The sequence below is a fragment of the Chlorocebus sabaeus genome, chromosome 20, assembly GCF_047675955.1.
Source record: "Chlorocebus sabaeus isolate Y175 chromosome 20, mChlSab1.0.hap1, whole genome shotgun sequence".
In the NCBI taxonomy this organism is placed as follows: Eukaryota; Metazoa; Chordata; class Mammalia; order Primates; family Cercopithecidae; genus Chlorocebus; species Chlorocebus sabaeus.
This window is the reverse complement of record NC_132923.1, coordinates 26,911,055-26,931,363: the sequence shown is the minus strand read 5'-3', so window position 1 is coordinate 26,931,363 and position 20,309 is coordinate 26,911,055. Positions and strand designations below refer to the sequence as shown.

Genomic DNA, 20,309 nt, shown 5'->3' with positions numbered 1-20,309 from the left:
GGAAGCTGTGGAAGAGAGGAGATACCCATCGGACCCTCATCTAGCCTGTCCCCCATGAGGGGGACAGTTAGCCCCAGGTCTGCAGCACATCCCTGTCACACCAGCTCGGGGGCTGGTGTCTGTTTCCCACCTTGTACTTCTTCCCCTCTTCCAGCCTCTGAGGGGATGGCCTGGTAGGTGGGGACTGTGCGCCTACAGGCAAACCCGAGGCCAGGGTCTTCTGGGGGGTCTTATTTAGATGGCCCTCTCGAGGCCATACTCTCAGAGATTCTGATTCAATAGGCAGAAGGTGTGGCACAGACATCTGCAAACTCTCGGGCAGATTCTATTGCAAGAGGTTGGCACAAGCCTGTGCATTCTGATTCCAGCGCCTCCCCCCACAACCTCAGCCTCTGTCCCATGTTTAATACACAATTTCTGGAGCACCTCCCTGGCACAGAGGTTGCTGGAGTCTGTTCCCCAGGTAAAGAAGGAAAGTGGAATGTGCCCTGGGCTGTGCAGGGTCCTGGGTGGGTGGAGAGAAGCCTGTCGCTGCCCCTGCTGCTGGCTGGGGAGGCCTGTCCTCCCCTGGCTGGCTGCCTCAGAAGCGATTAGCCCTGGAACAGCATGAGCCTGTGTAATTGAGGGCCTGCCCAGAGCCAGAGCAGCTGGAGCAGGAGGGGGAGGCTGGGAGGCCACTGGCTTCCTCCTCCCTTCTTGTCAGCTGCTCTCCCTCACCCCAGCCTCTTTCAGCAAGCAGGTCTGCACCTGGCCCTGGGCCTCCCAGCAAGTGCCCCGGGAAGAAGCTCTCCTCATCCCTCCTCACTTCCCATTGGCCAAGCCCTCTCCCGGTCAAGACCCGAGGCCCTTCAGTTCAGAAGACACCCCTTGCCAATTCATCCTGGCCACTTACATGTCACAGAATTGAATGCTGGAGCCCAATGAGGGTGGGAGGTGGTGAGTCCAGGGCTCCCCCACCCAGGCTGGGCCTTGGCTGCCCAAGGATCCTCCTTTACAAGGGTGAGAGGAACTCACTTTTCAAGTAGGTGAATAATAACACACCTGAGCTGTGTCTTGTCTTTGTTTTAACAAGGAAGCAGGATTAAAAGATCTTTCTAGAAGGTCTTTCCGAGGCAAGAACTGCCTGTCCTGTCTGCCAGCACTTAGAACTCCATATTTACTCGTTGAATTTGTCATTTAATAGAATCCTTCAGTTCACTTTCTTGTCTCCTGTTTTTCTTAGTGTGTGCTGAGGCTTAGCTCTAAGAATATTACTAATTTGAAGTTCCTAGCAGCCTCTCCATGGTTTATTTTTGAAACAAGGTCTTGCTCTATCATCCAGGCTGCAGTGACCTCCTGGGCTCAAGTGATCCTCCCACCCTAGCCTCATGAGTAGCTGGGACTACAGGCACGTGCCACCTGTAGACGGGGTTTCATCATGCTGTGCAGGCTGGTCCTGAACTCCTGGGCTCAAAGTCCTGGGATTACAGGTGTGAGCCACCGCGCCCAACCCACAATTTATTTTTTAAACAACTTCCCTCTGGTTTCTTAGTTTCTCAGAAATTTCTCTTTCAAATATTTATGAAGAGAAAATAATCTTAAAACAGTAAGCCCTTAATACTTCTTCCTATCTGAAAAGAAAATAATTTTCATTTAAAAAAAAATTGGAAAATAAAGAAAAACAGGAAGAAGTAAAAAGCCCACTCATAATCTACCAAATATTCAGATTCACCAAATATTTGCTGCATGCCTGAGATATATGTAGATATTTTAATGCATATCTGCATATTTGTGTGTTCTTTTCAGTTCTTTTTAAAATGGTATTTTTGAGTTGATTTCACATGGATGATTTGGGCTTTGTAAAATTTTTTATTATTATTATTTTTTGAGATGGAGTCTCACTCTGTTGCCCAGGCTGGAGTGCAGTGGCATAATCTTGGCTCACTGTAGCCTTTGCCTCCCAGGTTCAAGTGATTCTCCTGCCTCAACTTCCCAAGTAGTTGGAATTACAGGCACGTGACACTCACACCTGGCTAATTTTTTGTATTTTTAGTAGAGACAGGGTTTCACCATGTTGGTCAGGTTGGTCTTGAACTCCTGACCTCAGCTGATCCACCCACCTCAGCCTCCCAAAGTGCTGGGATGACAGGTGTGAACCACCGTGCCTGACCCCGGCCTATTTTAAAAATTATTTTAACATATGTCTTTCCACATGTCATTAAAATACTCTGCAAATATGAATGTGAACTACTGTGCACCACCCCCTGGTGAGCCTCCCGTGGTTTATGATTACAGCTCTCCACTATTAAGAATAACTGTGGCCTAATGTGACCAACAATGTGCACTCTGGGTTTGACTTTTGGTTCCACCACTTTCAGGCTGTGTGAACTTAGGCGAGTTACTTCCCCTGTCTGTGCCTCCAGGTCCTCACCCATTTCATGGGGATAATAATAGCACTTTTCTCATGGGTTGATTTTGGATTCATTCGGTCACTGGATATAAAGCACTAAGCAAGAACTCAGTAAATATTAGCTATTATTATCTTTGCATAAATCTCTCTGGATTATTCCCTTAGTGTAGATGCCCTGAGTGAAATCACCAGGTCCAAGGTAGAATTTTTTTACTGTTCTTGATAGAAATGAATCAAAGTATGTGAGCCGAAATAAAAAGTCATTTCCTTGCCCTCGACCTTGCCTACACCTTCCATGCCAGCCCGTCACCTCCTCTCCTCTTTTGGAGCCCCACGCCCCACCCTTCCTCTCGACCTGCTCTGTGTGCCTGTGTGTGTGAAGGAGCCCACATCTTCTTTCTGGTCAGGGGCCAGATCTTACATGGAATCGGGGGGTGGGGGAAAGAGGGTGGGTGGCAGAGGGAGTAAATAAAACAGGCAACCCAACCTGTCTCCTTCCAATGTTTGGGGCCTGTCCTGAGTGAAGTCGACACTGAGGGACTGTCCCTCATCTGTCCCTAAAGCTTTCGGACTCGGAAGCATGAGGGCTGTGTGCCAGGCCACATCTCACATGCCCTGCATGGGGTCACCTCTTCATGCCCACTCCTGGGGGAGTGGAGGAGAGTAACTGGGGAGCTATCTGGGTCCCCAGGCTGGGGTAGAGGACGGGTAAGGGTGTTTGGTTGGGTGACAATAATCCTGATTTCTAAACCCTACATCAGAACATTTACCATATCAAAGTATTGCCTCACTTATGAATGTATTCATATGAAATTCCAATAAAGGCCTAAGCATTAACTCAGATTTAATTCAATGTTTGACAAATCACTTTATTTTCAAAATGAGAGTGAAATTGCCCAAATTAGGATGCCCTGAACAATCTGGGGTGGGTGGTCTCTGCAGCTGGACCTGACTCGGGCAGCCTGCAGGTCTAGAGATGGGGACCATCCAAATGCCTTGATTTTGTGCGCATACCTGTCTTGTCCTGGCAGACCCTCAATGCCACCCACCCCCGGGCAACACAGGGGGCTGAAAGAAAACCTTTGAGGGCTGCCAAAAAAAAAAAAAAAGAAAGAAAAGTTGAAATTGACAAATGTTTAATGAAATGCCCTCAGAAAATTGCACGTCAGCTTTAATATTTGTTAAGTCACATGCCATTATATTTGAAAACAATTTGTAAGTTGGATTTTTGACAAGAGTTCCAGAATATGCAATATGATTAAACAGAAATCATAGCCAATAGTAAATTAAGTGAGTTACTCAGAGTCAAATAATTTCAAAAGCAAATTTATAAAAACCCCTTTAAAGCAAAGTAGAGTTCTATTTAATGAGGGATGTGGGTGCATTTTAAATACAAGTGAGGGGCCGGGCGCGGTGGCTCAAGCCTGTAATCCCAGCACTTTGGGAGGCCGAGGCGGGCCGATCACGAGGTCAGGAGATCGAGACCATCCTGGCTAACACGGTGAAACCCCGTCTCTACTAAAAAATACAAAAAACTAGCCGGGCAAGGTGGCGGGCGCCTGTAGTCCCAGCTACTCGGGAGGCTGAGGCAGGAGAATGGCCTAAATCCGGGAGGCGGAGCTTGCAGTGAGCTGAGATCCGGCCACTGCACTCCAGCCTGGGCGACAGAGCGAGACTCCGCCTCAAAAAAAAAAATAAATAAAAATAAATAAATAAATAAATAAATACAAGTGAGGGTGGGGCCTCCAAGAATCAGATGCAGGGTCTATAAAGGACTTACTTAAAATGGCTCAGCCCCACAGTCCCACTCTGGGCCGGGGGGTTGGCTCAGTTGTTGGTCTTGCCATCACCTTCAGCCCCTCCTGCCTCCCTAAATAGTCTGGGCAGATTTGGAGCAGCTACTGCTGCCACTGGCATCTTCCCTCAATCTGTGCAACGGATACGCACAGCTGGAATTTCTGTCTCCCCTTTGCAGATGAGAGACTGACCTGGGTTTAAACCTGAATGTTCTGTTTATTATTTGGGCAAGTCAGCCCTCCTCCCTGACTTCCCAGGCTTGGAGGAAATATGCAAAGGGGAGTGGCTACCAATCCATTCCCAGCCTGGGTCCCAAGCCACGGCTGGGGTATGCTGGTGTACCTACTACGCATTTGCCATGGTGGGGTAAAATACCTATGAGCACCTGGCATTGGGCTGAGCTCTTTGTAAGTGTGCGTGTACTTCCAGCTCCTAGGACTCTGCATGATCTCTATCACCATCTTCCCGCACGTCAACAGGGAGAATGAGGTTTGGGAGGTTATGTAACTCATCCAGAATGACTCAGCTAATGAGTGCCAGAGCTGGGATGTGACCCGAGAACTGTCAGGCTGCAAAGTCTTTGTTCCTCCTACTCTATCATAGTCCTTGGGATATGTGTCTGGTCGAGGGGTCCCTCTAGGGGTGGGGTGCTCAGGGAAGGGACAGGGTCAGGCTCTGATGAGCAGGCGGATCAGTGCGCGTGAGTCGGGAGGCAGAAGGGTCATGCAGGAGGCTCCTGCCACATCCCGGGTGTGATTGGCAAGGACCTGGCTGGTGGCAGTGTGGGTGGAGAGGAGCTTTTGTGGGGAGGCTGTTAAGACCAGTAGTTAAGACAGAGGCGGTAGAGGTGGCCACAGGATTGTGATTGGCTGGCACAGCCTGATAAGAGATGGAGAATATGAATGCTCTGAGGCGGCTGCTAGCCTGACCCCTCCCGGTTACCTTATACCCATCCCAGTCCATACATGGCCAGGGAGGTACTGGGCTTGTGATCCCTGGGTTCTATCCCATGGCACAGCTATCACTTATTAGCCATAAGATCCTGAAAAATTTCTAAGAACTCCGAGCTTTAGTTCTCTGATCTATCAAATGAGGATATCGCGGTCCATGTGTATTGGTTTGCCATGGAGATTAAATGCTGTTTATAAGGCTGAGTTCAAGGACAGGGGACTTGAACAACTATGGAGCTAGGACAGAAACTCCACTGGGGGGACAGAGAAGGGTGGGCTAATTCCTTTTTGGAGAAAATAGCAATAATACCATGCTTGCTTTGTGCTTTATAATTTTCCATGTTTAGTTTTTTGGTTTTTTTTTGAGACGGAGTCTCGCTCTGTGGCCCAGGCTGGAGTGCAGTGGCCGGATCTCAGCTCACTGCAAGCTCCGCCTCTCAGGTTCACGCCATTCTCTTGCCTCAGCCTCCCGAGTAGCTGGGACTACAGGCGCCCGCCACCTTGCCCGGCTAGTTTTTTGTACTTTTTAGTAGAGACGGGGTTTCACCGTGTTAGCCAGGATGGTCTCGATCTCCTGACCTCGTGATCGGCCCGTCTCGGCCTCCCAAAGTGCTGGGATTACAGGCTTGAGCCACTGCGCCCGGCCATATTTAGTTTTTGCAACAGCCTTTTGAGTTGGTCAAGAGAGTGTTTATTCCTCCCAGCAGCCTCAAATCCTTTTGGAACCAGGTGTGAGCTAAACAGAAGCCATAAAATGTTACAAGTTCATAATGGATAATGGTACCAAAAGTCAAAGAGTCCCATACTTTGCCTGGTCACGGGGATAGGAGGTGGAGAGTGGAGTGAGGTCCTGGCGCCGGACTCCCAGCCCAGTGCTCTTATCTTTGTGCTCCCTTTGGGACCTGCTGGAGCTTTGAGTCAGAGCCTGGCCAGGGACCTTAACTGGGGGTGGGAGGATGACTCTCGGTGACTGTGAAGCTGAGGTGGGGATGGCGAGGGTGGAACAGGGGTGTGAGGTCTGGGCCTTGATGGAGTCACTAAGACTTTCGTTTTGTTGTTGTTGTTGTTGTTTTGAGTTGGAGTTTCACTCTTGTTGCCCAGGCTGGAGTGCAATGGTGCGATCTCTGCTCACTGCAACCTCTGCCTCCCGGGTTCAAGCAATTCTCCTGCCTCAGCCTCCCAGGTAGCTGGGATTACAGGCATGCGCCACCACACCGGGCTAATTTGGCATTTTTAGTAGAGATGAGATTTCCCCATGTTGGTCAGTCTGGTCTTGAACTCCCAACCTCAGGTTGATCTGCCTGCCTTAGCCTCCCAAAGTGCTGGGATTGCAGGCATGAGCCACCGCGCCTGGCCAAGACTTTCAAAGGCAAGTGCCCATGTGTCTATTTATTTATTTATTTATGTTTTTATTTTTTGAGACGGAGTCTCACTCTTGTCACCCAGACTGGAGTGCAGTGGCATGATCTCAGCTTACTGCAACTTCTGCCTCCCAGGTTCAAGTGATTCTCCTGCTTCAGCCTCCCAAGTAGCTGGGATTACAGGTGCCCACCACCACACTTGGCTGATTTTTGTATTTGTAGTAGAGATAGGGTTTCACCATGTTGGCCAGGCTGGTCTCGAACTCCTGACCTCAGGTGATTTCACCCGCCTTGACCTCCCAAAGTGCTGGGATTATAGGCATGAGCCACTGCGCCTGGCCCCATGTGTGTCCGTTTACCTCCGCTGAGCTCCCTCCTCTCTGCTCCTCCTACTGCCTGTGCACCTTCTGGGAGAGCCCCTGCTGGCTCTGAATCTCAGTGCACCTCCTGGGCAGCTGTGGAGGCTCGGCGCCCTGCCCTCATCTCAGCCTCTCTCGCACCTGCTCCTGCTTTTCTGCTCCTGGCCCCATCAGCTAACTCCCATTTACCTCATTTCTTTTCCAGAGTAACTGTTCTTTTTTAACTCTCACAGCAGCACTGTGCAGTATGTATTAGCGTTATCCGTATTTCACAGATGGTTATCTTAATGCACAAAGAAATTAAGTAATCAGCTCTGGTCACTCAGCGGGCATGAGGGAGAGCCAGGACTCAGCTCCAGGCCCATCCAGTTCCAGATTCCAAGCGGAACCGTTATGGCGTATCGTCTCCAGAGGACTGCCAACCTCCAGAATCCTGCACGACCAAGCTGTCTCAGAGCATCGGAATCCCACACCAGCTGAGACACAGCGGCATCCAGCCAGGATGCGGCTGAGATCAGCGGCCTTCAGGTTCTGTCACAGGGTAGCAGGGGAACCCGGGACAATACCCAGCGGCCCACCAACTGCTCCCTTGTGGGGCAATATTTCTTGCCTCCTAGCGTGGGTGAGCCTGCTCTAGCTGGTCCTCCTGCCTTCCTGATGGCTTCCTCACTGCCTCCCTCTCTCTACCCACCTCTTCCTTCTCCCCAGCAGGCCAGGAGACCAATACCTGCTGCAGGGGCCTGGCCTGTTGCAGCTCTCTCCTCAGAGCCTGGAGTTAGGATGGAAGTTGGTTGGGAGAGAAGCAGGTGCTGGGGCGAGGTGGAAGGAGGAGGGGAGAGAGGAGGAGAGGCTCCTCCACGGTGTTCATCGAAGGCCGTGGGTGGACAGATGCAAGATAGACCAGCAGCTGGTGTTCAGGAGGCCACTGGGCAGGCCCTCGCTCTGTTCTCTCATGCAAATATGACTGCCCATAGAAACAAACTCCTCTAACCCAGCACACAGGAGCTGATAAGCTCCTTATCAGCTTACGATAAAGACTCAAACAACAAGCACAGGGTTTTTATAAAAAGTCAACCAGAAGTGGCTTGATGAGCAGTATGTTGGAAACGGGGTTTTGAAGAGTCTTGGTCAGCCCTGGGCCTCCTTCTCCTCTGCACCCATGTGCACTTGAGCAGAGCCCTGCTGGCCCAGAAAGTGCCTTTATTGGTTTAGAAAAAGATGTCCCTTCATTGGGTAGACACAGCCTCCTGATGGGGAGCACAGCTTGGCCAGCAGAGCACAGGCTGGCTTGCAGTCCATGATCCCCCTCCGCCCCCAGAGGCTCTTGTGCAGCATGTAACCCACCTGACATCTGTGTCAGCCTGGCTGGGGGTCCCTGGAGCGCCCACAACCTGAGGGTGCACATGTAGATGCATTCTCACTGATGCCACTAGTTCTTGTGCCTACTCTTGGAGGATGTCACCTAGCCAGGTCTCAACGTTCCAGGCAGCATCCTACATGAGTTTGTAAATCAACTGAAGTTCCAGCAGCCCCAGCTCCACCCCAATTGTGTCCTGCAGCTGAATACAGCTCAGTGCCCACAGAGCTGCCTAGGCACCTCGGGTTGCCGTGGGAGTGTGCATATTCATGCCTCAGTGTTCCCAGAGTGGTCAGCCATGGGGGCCACAGCCCCCACCCTGAAGAACCCCAGTGTATGGCTCTCTCCTTTCCCTCTGTCACATCCTCTCCCTGTGCACCAGATACCTTGCTGGGCTGCTTGAGCCCTGGGGTCATGCACAAACCCAGAGCTGAAACACCCTCCTGCCACCTTTGTGTGAGTTAGGAAAAAGTGAGCCTTCTGGGCAGATATACCCCTGAAAGCTCAAAGAACGAAGGGCATCTTTTGGTATACAAGAGTGTCTCTCTCTCCAGGTGACTGCAGCTGTGCAGTGTGAGTTCTTGGGTGAGCAGAGTGTAGGCTGAGTTTCAGCTCCCGCTTGCCCCTTGGCTGGTAGTCCTTGTGCAGTACCCAACTTGTCCACAGGGTGGCGGTACCTCCTGAGAACAGCTTCTCCTGCCTGAGGTTGGGTTCTGGGAATGGATGGGCTACAGCACCCTCTCTAGGCACCCATGCCCACTAACTTGGCAGCGGGCACACTTGGGGCCCCACCTACCAGCGCGGTGGGCAGGCTGGTTCATGACCCCTCCAGTGAGAGCTACAGCTTAGGTTCACGCCAGGATCCCCACTAGGAGAGCTGCACTGCCACTAGCTGAGGCAGACCCCCTTTCTGCAGGGCAAGGCTGGAGCCACATGCACACACTGGCTTCTTGGCTGTCCTGTCCTAAGCCCCCACACCACCCGCATTATCTCGTGACCACATTTTTTCCTCCAGATATGTGGGCCACATGTGGTTAGGCCGTATCTTCTTCACATCGGCAAAACCTAATGGGATTTCCAGACTCTTCCTGCTCTTCAAGTGGAATGCCTCTGAATTTCTAGATGATGTCTGCAGGTGTGTTTTGTTTTTGTTTTTCGAGACTGGGTCTTGCTCTCTAGCCCAGGCTGGCATGATCTTGGCTCACTGGAACCTCCACCTTCGGGCTTAAGCAATCCTCCCACCTCATCCTCCCAGGTAGCTGGGACTATAGGCACACACCACCACACCCAGCTAATTTTTGTACTTTTTATAGAAATGAGGTCTCACTATGTTGCCCAGGTTGGTCTTGAACTCCTGGCCTCAAGCAATCCACACACCTTGGTCTCCCAAAGTGCTGGGATTATAGGCCTGAGCCACCGTGCCTGGCCTTTCTGGGGGTGTTTATTTCATCTCTGAGTGGCTTTTCTGGTAACCCTCAGAGCTTTGAGGAAGGCCTAATTGTCACCCTCATAGCCTGGTCACACCCCAGGAGATAAAGCTCCCAAAGGAGATAAAGCTCCTTGCTAAGAGCCCTGGCAGAGGCTTACATGGGCTGTGGGTAGTCAGGGCAGCGAGGAAGCTCTAGGGTCTGGGGCACTTGGGTAAGTCTCCAAGGAGGAGATGGGCTTTGACCAGACGGTAAGGATGGGGAAAGCCTGCATGGAGGAGGAGGAGGGAGGAAGGCATTTGGGGACTGTGTTGGGGGCATCTTCCCATCCTGCTCTGGTGTGGGGTCAGTGCTCCAAAGGCCCATGGTAGAAGAGGATGGCACTGCCCTCAGACTAGTGTCTCCCTGAAATCGAAACCAGATGATCTCCTTGCCTTCTTCAGAGAGAGAGAGAGAGAGAGAGAGAGAGAGAGAGACGCTCTGCTGGCACGGGAAGCTTGTCCCATGACACTTGGTCCAATAATTGTTCCCAGTGTGTGCTTAGCCCTGGGAACCCTGCTGATCTTGGATAAGGACACAGGGCCATAGCAGAGCCCAGGAAGGACACTTGGGGCTCCAAGGTTAGGTTCTTGGTATTAAGGTGAGAGACAAAAAGATGGTCCTCTGATTGAGGAGATTTGCCCTAAAGAGGATGACCGGGAGCTCGCTGTGTGGCAGGGGATAGAAAAGAAGATTTGCTGGCCTCTTATGGAGTTAAGGTTGGGGTTGGCATGGGCTACTAGAGGGGAGGCGATGGGGCCAATAGAGAGGGACAGGCCTGCAGAAAGCGCTTTTCTATCCAAGCTATAAGACTTGGGTTTCTCAGTCTCCCCCACCCTATCCACATAAGCCTCCGCACAACTTTACACCCACTAGGATGACTACAATAGACAAGAATGGAAAATCAATGTTGCAAGGATGTGGGGAAATTGGAACCCTCATAACTGCTCGTGGAAATGTACAGTGGTGCAGCCACTATGAAAAACAATTTGATGGCTCTTCACAATGTTAGACATATAATTGCCATGTGACCCAGCAATTCCCCTCCCAGGTATATTTTCCAAAGAAGTGAAAACTGGTACTTCAAAAATATAGGTACACTCTCTGGGCATGGTGGCTCATGCCTGTAATCCCAGCACTTTGGGAAGCCGAGGCAGGTGGATCACCTGAGGTCAGGAGTTCGAGACCAGCCTGACCAACATGGTGAAACCCCGTCTCTACTAAAACAATACAAAATTAGCCTGATTACATGCCTGTAATCCCAGCTACTCAGGAGGCTGAGACAGGAGAATCGCTTGAAACCCTGAGGCGGAGGTTGCAGTGAGCCGAGAATGTGCCACTGCACTTCAGCCTGGGTGACAGAGTGAGACTCTGTCTCAATAAACAAACAAACAAACAAACAAATAAATAAATGTTTTACACACACACACACACACACACTCTCTCTCTCTCATGTGTACAGCAGTAATATTCACAATAGCCAAAAGGTGAAAATAGTCCAAATGTACATCAACAAATTAATGGATAAACAACATGTGTTATATCCATATAATGAAATGTCATTCAGCCATAAAAGGGACAAAGTACTGATGCTTCCATTCAGTGGGTGAACCTGGAAACATTATGCTGAGCAATAGTAGCCAGACAAGACACAAAGATCACCTGTTGTATGACTGTATTTATATGGAATAGCCAGAATAAGTATATCTGTAGAGACATCTACAGATTGGTGGTTTCCAGAGGCCGGGGAAGTGGGATGATGGGGAGCAAATGCTTAACGGGTATGGGGTGTCTTTTGGGGGTGATAAAAATGTTTGGAAACTAGACAGAGGTGGTGGTTGCCCAACATTGTGAATGTACTAATTGCCACGGAATTGTTCACTCTAAAATTGTTCATTTTAAATTATGTGAATTTCACTTCAATGTAAAAAAAAGAGAGAGAGAAAAACCAGCCTCAGTGTTCTTACTAGTAAAAAGAGGCTAATAACACTACTTATTTCGTGGAGAGGTAGTAAGGAATAAAATAACAGGCGCAAAGTGGCCAGCATTCAGCTATTGAATAAAGGGTAGCCAATGTTCTCTGAATGTTAGTTACTCTCTGGGGTTGCAACAAGGGGTGCTCCAAATCTCTTTCTTGGCCCCTGGGGAACGTGGCTTAAGTTCCTGCGCAAAGAACCGAAAAGCCCAAAGAGCTGTAGCTGCGAGGTAGAGGGCTGTGCCTCTACTGTGGTCAGAGCCGTGCCCCTTACAGGTGGGTAGCGCTGAGAGCAGAGCAGCGACGGCGGCGGGACTGGCCTGGGGATCCCGCAGGCGGGAGGGACCCCGCGGGCCTTTCCCTACCAGCGAGGTGCACGGTTGGCCACCAGGGCGCGCTGCTGGAATCTCCCTTCCCAGAAATCGGACGGAGGTTTAGGCCTCAGAGTCACTTAAACTTGTAACCCTACCAGTAGCCGTGGAGTCTAGTAAATGTGGGGTCTGCCGGGGTTCGCCAGTCATCCCATGCCGCTGAGGGGCAGATATGGGGCCCGTTGGCCACAGGAGACCTCCAGGCTTCTCTCCCACTCTTCTCCTGCCTGCACCCCCTCTCGGGGAGAGGCTGCACCTCCTGCTTGGGATCAGCCACCACCAAATACTGCATCAATGGCCCGTACCTCTGCCTGCGGGGCTGGGCCAGCGCGGGAGAGGCGGACAGAGGGGCCGGGGATCTGTGGTATGTCCTGACCCCACACACTTTGTGTGTGCCATAAAGCCACAGCGTTTCCTTCCCACCGAGCCCGTCTGCATGAGAAAGCATCACCTCTGCTTTCTGTTTGATCCGGCAGTTCTCAGCCAGGCTGGAGGCGACTTGGAATCCCAGATCGTCTACCAACACCCCTGGTTTCCCTCACCGCTCCTCTGGAGGACGTCCCTAACCCCTGATGCTGCACTGCAGACAGAACTGATAGAATCCCACCACCACCAAGATTGCTACCTGGTTGTCCCCAACCCCAGGTCAGAGCCCTGCATGCATCTATGGCCAAGCTCCCGTTTTCTGGGGCCGTCTTTAAAACCTACTTTGCATTCCTGCCAGATCCAACTCATCGCCTCCCGCCTCTTGACCTCATTCTCTCTGTGCACTTTCTTGTATTTAGGGAAACAGCAACAGTAAACCCCAAAGACTCATTACAGGGAGCTTTTTTTTTTTTTTTTTTTTTCTTTTGCAGTCAATGATGTTTGTGTTCCCCGGTGCACTGCTCTGCAGCTTTCCCACGCAGTCGGGCTCAGGTCTCTCCCCCGCATGTCTGCTGCCTTGTTTACTCCCCGCTTAGCGTGTGTTTATAGGATCTACATTACACTGCAATATTCCAGCCTTGTGAACTAGCATTTCTTGCTGATAATGAAAACAAAAGACACAAAGAATTCTAAGAAATGCCTACTGCGCTTGGCACGTGAGGGCCTCTCCGCTTAGTGCAAGTTTGTCTACTATCAGCCCCCACGGTGTCTGGAGAGTCTTGGATTGTTGTTGGCTCTTCGGGTCCTGTGGTTTCACCCTGCAGCTTTTTGTAGGCAGTGTGGCTCACGCCTGTAACCCCAGCACTTTGGGAGGCCGAGGTGAGCAGATCACTTGAGGTCAGGAGTTTGAGACTAGCCTGGCCAACATAGTGAAACCCCATCTTTACTAAAAATACAAAAATTAGCCAGGCATAGTGGCGGGTGCCTGTAATTCCAGCTACTCCGGAGGCTGAGGCAGGAGAATCGCTTGAACCCAGGAGGCAGAAGTTGCAGTGAGCCAAGATCGCGCCACTGCACTCCAGCCTGGTTAACAGAGCAAGACTCTGTCTCAAAAAAAAAAAAAAAAAAAAAGCCATTAGATTTTGATAGGGATCACATTGAATCTGCAGATCATTTAAAGTACCATGAACATGAACATTTAAACAACATTTTTATATCTTTCAATCTATAAACATGGGATGTCTTTCCATCTACTTGTGTCCTCTTTGATTTCCTTCATCAATATTATGTAGTATTCTTTGATTTCTTTCATCAATGTTATGTACAAGTCTTTCATCTCCTTGGTTGAGTTTATTCCTATTTTATTCTTCTTGGTGCTACTGCAAATGGGATTGTTTTTTGTAATTTTCTTTTGGATACTTTGTTGTTAGTGTACCAAAACATAACTAACTTTTGTATGTTGATCTTGTATCCTCCAACTTTATGGAATTTGTGTATTCATTGTAATAGTTTTTTTGTATGGAGTCTTTAGGGTTTTCCACATATAAGATTATGTCATCTGTAAACAGAGAAAGTGTTACTTAATCGTTTCCAATTTGTATGACTTTTAACTTTCTTTTCCTTGCCTAATTGCTCTGTTAGGACTTCCAGTACTATGTTGACTAGAAGTGGCAAGAGCAGGTATCCTTTACCTTGTTCCTGATCTTACAGATAAAGCTTTCAGTTTTTCATTGTTGAGTATAATGTTAGCTGTGAGCTTGTCATATATGGTCTTTATTTTGTCAAGGCATATTCCTTTTATACCTAGTTTGTTGAGAGTTTTTACTAAGAAAAGATGTTGAATTTTGTCAAATGCTTTTTCTGCATCTATTGAGATGATCATTTGATGTTTATCCTTCATTTTGTTAACGTGGTGTGTTACATTAATTGTTTTACATATGATGAGCCATCCTTGCAAAGGATTTGAATAGACATTTCTCGAAAGAAAGCATACAAATGGCCAACAGGTACATGAAAAGATGCTCAACATCACTAATCATGAGGGAAATGCAAATCAAAACCACAATGAAATATCACTTCACACCTGTTAGAGTGGCTATTGTCCAAAAAAAAAGGTAAACAAAGCAAGACAAACTCCAAACCAGTAACAAGTGCTGTTGAGGAGACATTGGAACTCTTGTACACTGTTGGTGGGAATGTAAAATTGTGCAGCCACTATGGAAAACAGTATAGAGGTTCATAAAATAATTAAAAATAGAACTACTAAATGATCTAGCAATCCCACTTCTGGGTATACATCCAAAAGAATTGAAGGATCCCAAAGAGATATTAGCAGTCCTTTGTTCATTGTAGCACCATTCATAATATCCAAGACATGAAAACGACCTCAATATTCATCAACAGATGAATGAATAAAGAAAATTTGGTATGTACATTCAGTGAAATATTAATCAGTCTTAAAAAGAAGGAAATTCTGCAATATATAACACTATGGATGAACCTGGATGACATTATGCTAAGAGAAATTAGCTCATCACAGAAGAACAAATACTGCATGATTCCACTGACATGGGGTATCCAAAATAGGCCAACTCATAGAAACAAAGTAGAATGACTGTTTTCAGGGGATTGGGAGAGGAGGAAATTACAACCAATCCAACTGTCCATAGACAGTTTAAAAAAAAAATTTTTTTTTTTGAGACAGAGTTTCGCTCTGTTGCCCAGGATAGAGTGCAGTGGCACGATCTCGGCTCACTGCAAGCTCTGCCTCCCGGGTTCACACTATTCTTCTGCCCCAGCCTCCCTAGTAGCTGGGACTACAGGCGCCCACCACCACGCCTGGCTAATTTTTCATGTTTTTAGTAGAGACGGGGTTTCACTGTGTTAGCCAGGATCGTCTCGATCTCCTGACCTCATGATCCGCTTGCCTCAGCCTCCCAAAGTGCTGGGATTACAGGCGTGAGCCACTGCACCTGGCCATAGACAGTTTTTGTTTTTTAAAATAAACTTAAAGCTTGAATCTTACCAGATCCAGGTAATGAAATACCAGGCCTCTCAAAAGGTATCAAAGAACAGAAACTCAACAGATCATCACATCCAGACAATGAGATGCCAGGCCCCTCATTTGTCATGATTGCTTCCTTAGCCCTCCAGAATTCCTGTTTTCCCATATATAGTTACATTTTTTCTCTGCTATATAAACCCCTAATTTTAGCCAGTCAGGGACATGGATTTGAGACTGATCTCTCATCTCCTCTACTGCTACTGCAGCAATTAAAGCCTTCTTACTTGGCAGTAATCATCTCAGTTGTTGGCTATCTGTGCAGCAAACAGCAGGACTCAGACTGAATCCCTGGTGTTTCAGTAACGAAATGAAGAGTTGCTATTCAAGAGGTATAAAATTTCAGTTATACAACATATTCTAGAGATCTGCTGTACAACACTGTGCTTACAGTTAACAATACTGTGTACCTGTGTACTTAAACATTTGCTAAGAGAATATGAGGCAGGAGAATAGGGTCTGGAGGCAGGGAACCTAAGGCTGATTCACACTGACTTTCTAGAACTAAATCGAAAAGAAAATCCCAACTTTCCATGCTGAAGTAACAAAAGGATGAGAAGCTACTCCCTTTGCAAACCCCCTGCTATTGGGCTCTGCAGGTGGAAAATGGACAGTTCCTCTGATTGGTTGCAGAAAGCAACCAATCAGATATTTGCATAGGAGTGTAACTTAGTAACTTCACTTCAGCCTCTGATTGTGGACCACTATTCATCTGCATGGGGTGAACACCAAGTGGCCAATGGGAAACGTCTAGGAGGTATTTGGACCCCAGAAGATTCTGAATCCGAGCTCTTGAGCCCCTGTGCTTGGCCTGCTCCCACCCTGTGGAGTGTACTTTCATTTTCAATAAATCTCTGCTTTTGTTGCCTCATTCTCTTCTTGCTTTGTTCTGTCCAGTTCTTTGTTCAAAATGCCAAGAACCCACTATTCACAATAGCAAAGACTTGGAACCAACTCAAATGTCCATCAATGACAGACTGGATCAAGACAGTGTGGCACGTATACACCATGGAATACTATGCAGCCACAAAAAAGGATGAGTTCATGTCCTTTGCAGGGACATGGATGAAGCTGGAAGCCATCATTCTGAGCAAACTATCACAAGGACAGAAAACCAAACACCACATGTTCTCACTCATAGGTGGGAACTGAACAATGAGAACACTTGGTCACAGGGTGGGGAACATCATACACCAGGGCCTGTTGTGGAGTAGGGGGTGGGGGAAGGGATAGCATTAGGAGATATACCTAATGTAAATGACGAGTTAACGGGTGCAGCACACCAACATGGCACATGTATACATATGTAACAAACCTGCATGTTGTGCACATGTACCCTAGAACTTAAAGTATAACAACAACAACAAAAAAACAAAATGCCAAGAACCTGAATGCCCTCCACCGCTAACAAGCAGATCTCATTTTAAGTGTTTTTATTACAACTTAAAAAAGTTTTAATTGGTTACCTATTTGTATATTTATATATCTGTGTGTGCCTAAATGCATACAAATAAAGGAATATTAATAGAGCCTTTATTATAATCTATTAGAAAATTATGTACTAAAGGAGTAAAATTAGGATTTGGCTCTGTCATATGAAATGACTCAGTTGTTTTATACCCGGATTACTAGAGGTTCTTTTTTCACCAAATTATTCTGTTAAGTCCCAGTGTTTTTCACATGCTCTTAAAACATCTTGTTGGAAATTCCCTTGGATAGCCCTGATCTGATTTCATTTGTTTGTATTTTAAAATGCTATTACAGACCTAAATTCACCCTTAAAGTAGAGACCACTCCAGAAAGTAAATCAGCTGCAATGACTGAAATAATTGCCCTCATCTGGGTCTGCTGGCTGGTAAAGTGTAAAAGAGTAAGCATATACACTAATGGCAGATGCACTTTTGGGGAGTCTGTGAATTGGGGATGCTTTGGAAATGAAGAGTTTTCTAACCTCCACAAAAACCTGCAAAAATTGGATGATGGATGAAAAATAAAACTTTCAGCTGCTTTGCTGTTACCTGAGGAAATAGCTGTAATAAAAGTAGACCACCATTCAGTGCACAAAGACCCAGAATTTCCAGTAATACTTTAACAGACCACCATGCTAACCCAAGTAACATCACCAAGATCAATGCTCCTGAAAATCACACAGAAAAGAGGGGTCTTGGAGGATTCAAAGAGGCCATTTTTAACTGTCAGAGACAAACCTATGATTCCAAAAAGTAGAAAAGTGAACAAATCTGGAAGTGGGAAAAGTTTGGGTGTTCATGGCAAAAGAGATTATTTAATGCTCTCAGGATAGCTGACACATAATGCCAAATAATTTAAAGTGGAATTTCAGAAAAATGCTTTGTGACATTACTCATAATAGCAGGGATAAACTGGCAACAATACTAAACCAACATTGGTGGGGGTAATTTTAGAGGTATTCCTAAGGATATTTAAAAAACTTGTCCTACTGCCAGCAATGTGATCCTAGTAAATGCAAAGGTGGGATATGAATAAGAACTAAGATCTCGAGGGCCCTTCAGACCTCCAATCACTTTATACGAATGCCTCCTGCAATGCATTATAAATATGTTCTGATTATCATTATTATTGTTATTATTATTTTCTCTTTCAAGATGGATGATTAAAGCTTTTCCTTGCTGGAGAGTTATGGCTGTTATAACTGTGGCAAAAATTTCTGCTTGATTTAGTTTTCCAACCTGGAAATTTCCACTTATTTCTCTAATAACGACAACGACACTCATTTTACTGGTATTGTTATTAAGGAACTCTGTAAAGTTTGCCTTTTACCCCAAAATTTTACTGTCCTTATCATCCATGGTCCTCAGGAAAAACAGAGAGAACTAATGAAATTTGGCAGCTAAGATGAACAAACCTCCCTTAAACTCCAGTGGTCTAAAATCTTCTCTTTTCTGGCTGGAACCATGGAGGGTGTCAAAGAGAAGAAGAAGAAGGTTCCTGCTGTGCCAGAAAACTTTCAGAAAAAGAAAAGGAATTTCACAGAACTGAAGATCAAGCGCCTGAGAAATAAGTTTGCCCAAAAGATGCTTCAAAAGACAAGGCGGAAGCGTATCTGTGAAAAAGCGAATAGGCAGATGTATAGAACTGAAATTCAACTAGCGAGGGGGGCAAGAAAAGCTGGCAACTTCTATGTGCCTGCAGAACCCACATTGGTGTTTGTCATCAGGATCAGAGGTATCAATGGTGTGAGCCCAAAGGTCCAAAAGGTGTTGCAGCTTCTTCGCCTTCATCAAATCTTCAATGGAACCTTTGTGAAGCTCAACAAGGCTTCAGTTAACATGCTGAGGATTGTAGAGCCATACATTGCATGGGGGTACCCAAATCTGAAGTCAGTAAATGAACTAATCTACAAGCGTGGTTATAGCAAAATTAATAAGAAGTGAATTGCTTTGACAGACAATGCTTTGATTGCTCGATCTCTTGGTAAATATGGCATCATCTGCATGAAGGATCTGATTCATGGGATCTATACTGTTGGAAAACTCTGCAAAGAAACAAATAACTTCCTGTGGCCCTTCAAATTATCTTCTCCACGAGGTGGAATGAAGAAAAAGATCACCCATTTTGTAGAAGGTGGAGATGCTGGCAACAGGGAGGACCAGATCAACAGGCTTATTAGAAGAATGAACTAAGGTGTCTTCCATGATTATTTTTCTAAGCTGGTCAGTTAATAAACAGTACCTGCTCTCAAATTGAAAAATAAAAATAAAATAAAATCTTACTTTTAGCTTCAGTGTGTATAAGATCAACCCCTTCTGGGACCAACAGGTTACCTCCTTATGAATTAATACAAGGCCAAGCTGGGTGTGGTGGTTTGCGTCTGTAGTCTTAGCTGCTCAGGAGGCTGAGGTGGGAGACTGCTTGACGCCAAGAGTTTGGGGCTGTACTGCACTATGATTGCACCTGTGAATAGCTACTGCACTCCGGCCTGGGCAACATAGCAACACCCTGTCTCTAAAAAAAAAGAAAAAGAAAAATGGCCCGTCCATGTATTTGAAAATTTCACTACCAATCTTTGATTTGGTCCTATTACAATGATGATGAAATATGATTAAGAATTGCAAGGGCATCATAGAATACCTTCCACTTTATCATCAACAGATATGATCTGCATTTCCAAACCACTCACCTATGATCCACAACAAGAGATTTAGTGTTCTGGGAAAGACCTGAGATAAACTATGTTTGATCCTCGAGGAAATGGACCTTATCAGATACTGTTAACAACTGACGCAGCAGTAATACTCCAAAGTATGGATCCTTAGGTTAACTATTTCCTAGCTCAAAAGACATAAATTTCCTCCTGACTCTGGGACACCCATTCCACTGGAAATCTTTTTTTTTTTTTTGAGGTGGAGTCTCGCTCTGTCGCCCAGGCTGGAGTGCAGTGGCTCAATCTTGGCTCACTGCAAGCTCCGCCTCCTGGGTTCACCATTCTCCTGCCTCAGCCATTCTCCTGCCTCAGCCTCCTGAGTAGCTGGGACTACAGGCACCTGCCACCACGCCTGGCTAATTTTTTGTATTTTTTAGTATAGACGGGGTTTCACCATGTTAGCCAGGATGGTCTTGATCTCCTGACCTTGTGATCCGCCCGCCTCGGCCTCCCAAAGTTCTGGGATTACAGGTGTAAGCCACCGCGCCCGGCCTCCCTGGAAATCTTCAACTGAGATTCTTAGGTGTGCTGCAGAAGATGCTGACTTCAGAAGTGGATAGCTTCTGCCCAGCACTCTGGATAAGGATTAACATTCTGACCCAACACCCTTTCCTGGCTATTATTCTACTTTGACGCCACCTAAAATATTAATGTTAGCTTCCTTATTTTTATCC

At 47.0% G+C, this 20,309-nt stretch overlaps 1 pseudogene; it reads left to right on the top strand.

Moving 5' to 3' along the window:
- The first annotated feature begins 18,385 nt into the window (after nucleotides 1-18,385).
- Nucleotides 18,386-19,130, top strand: LOC103224279 (large ribosomal subunit protein uL30 pseudogene; annotated as a pseudogene).
- The last annotated feature ends 1,179 nt before the right edge of the window (nucleotides 19,131-20,309 follow it).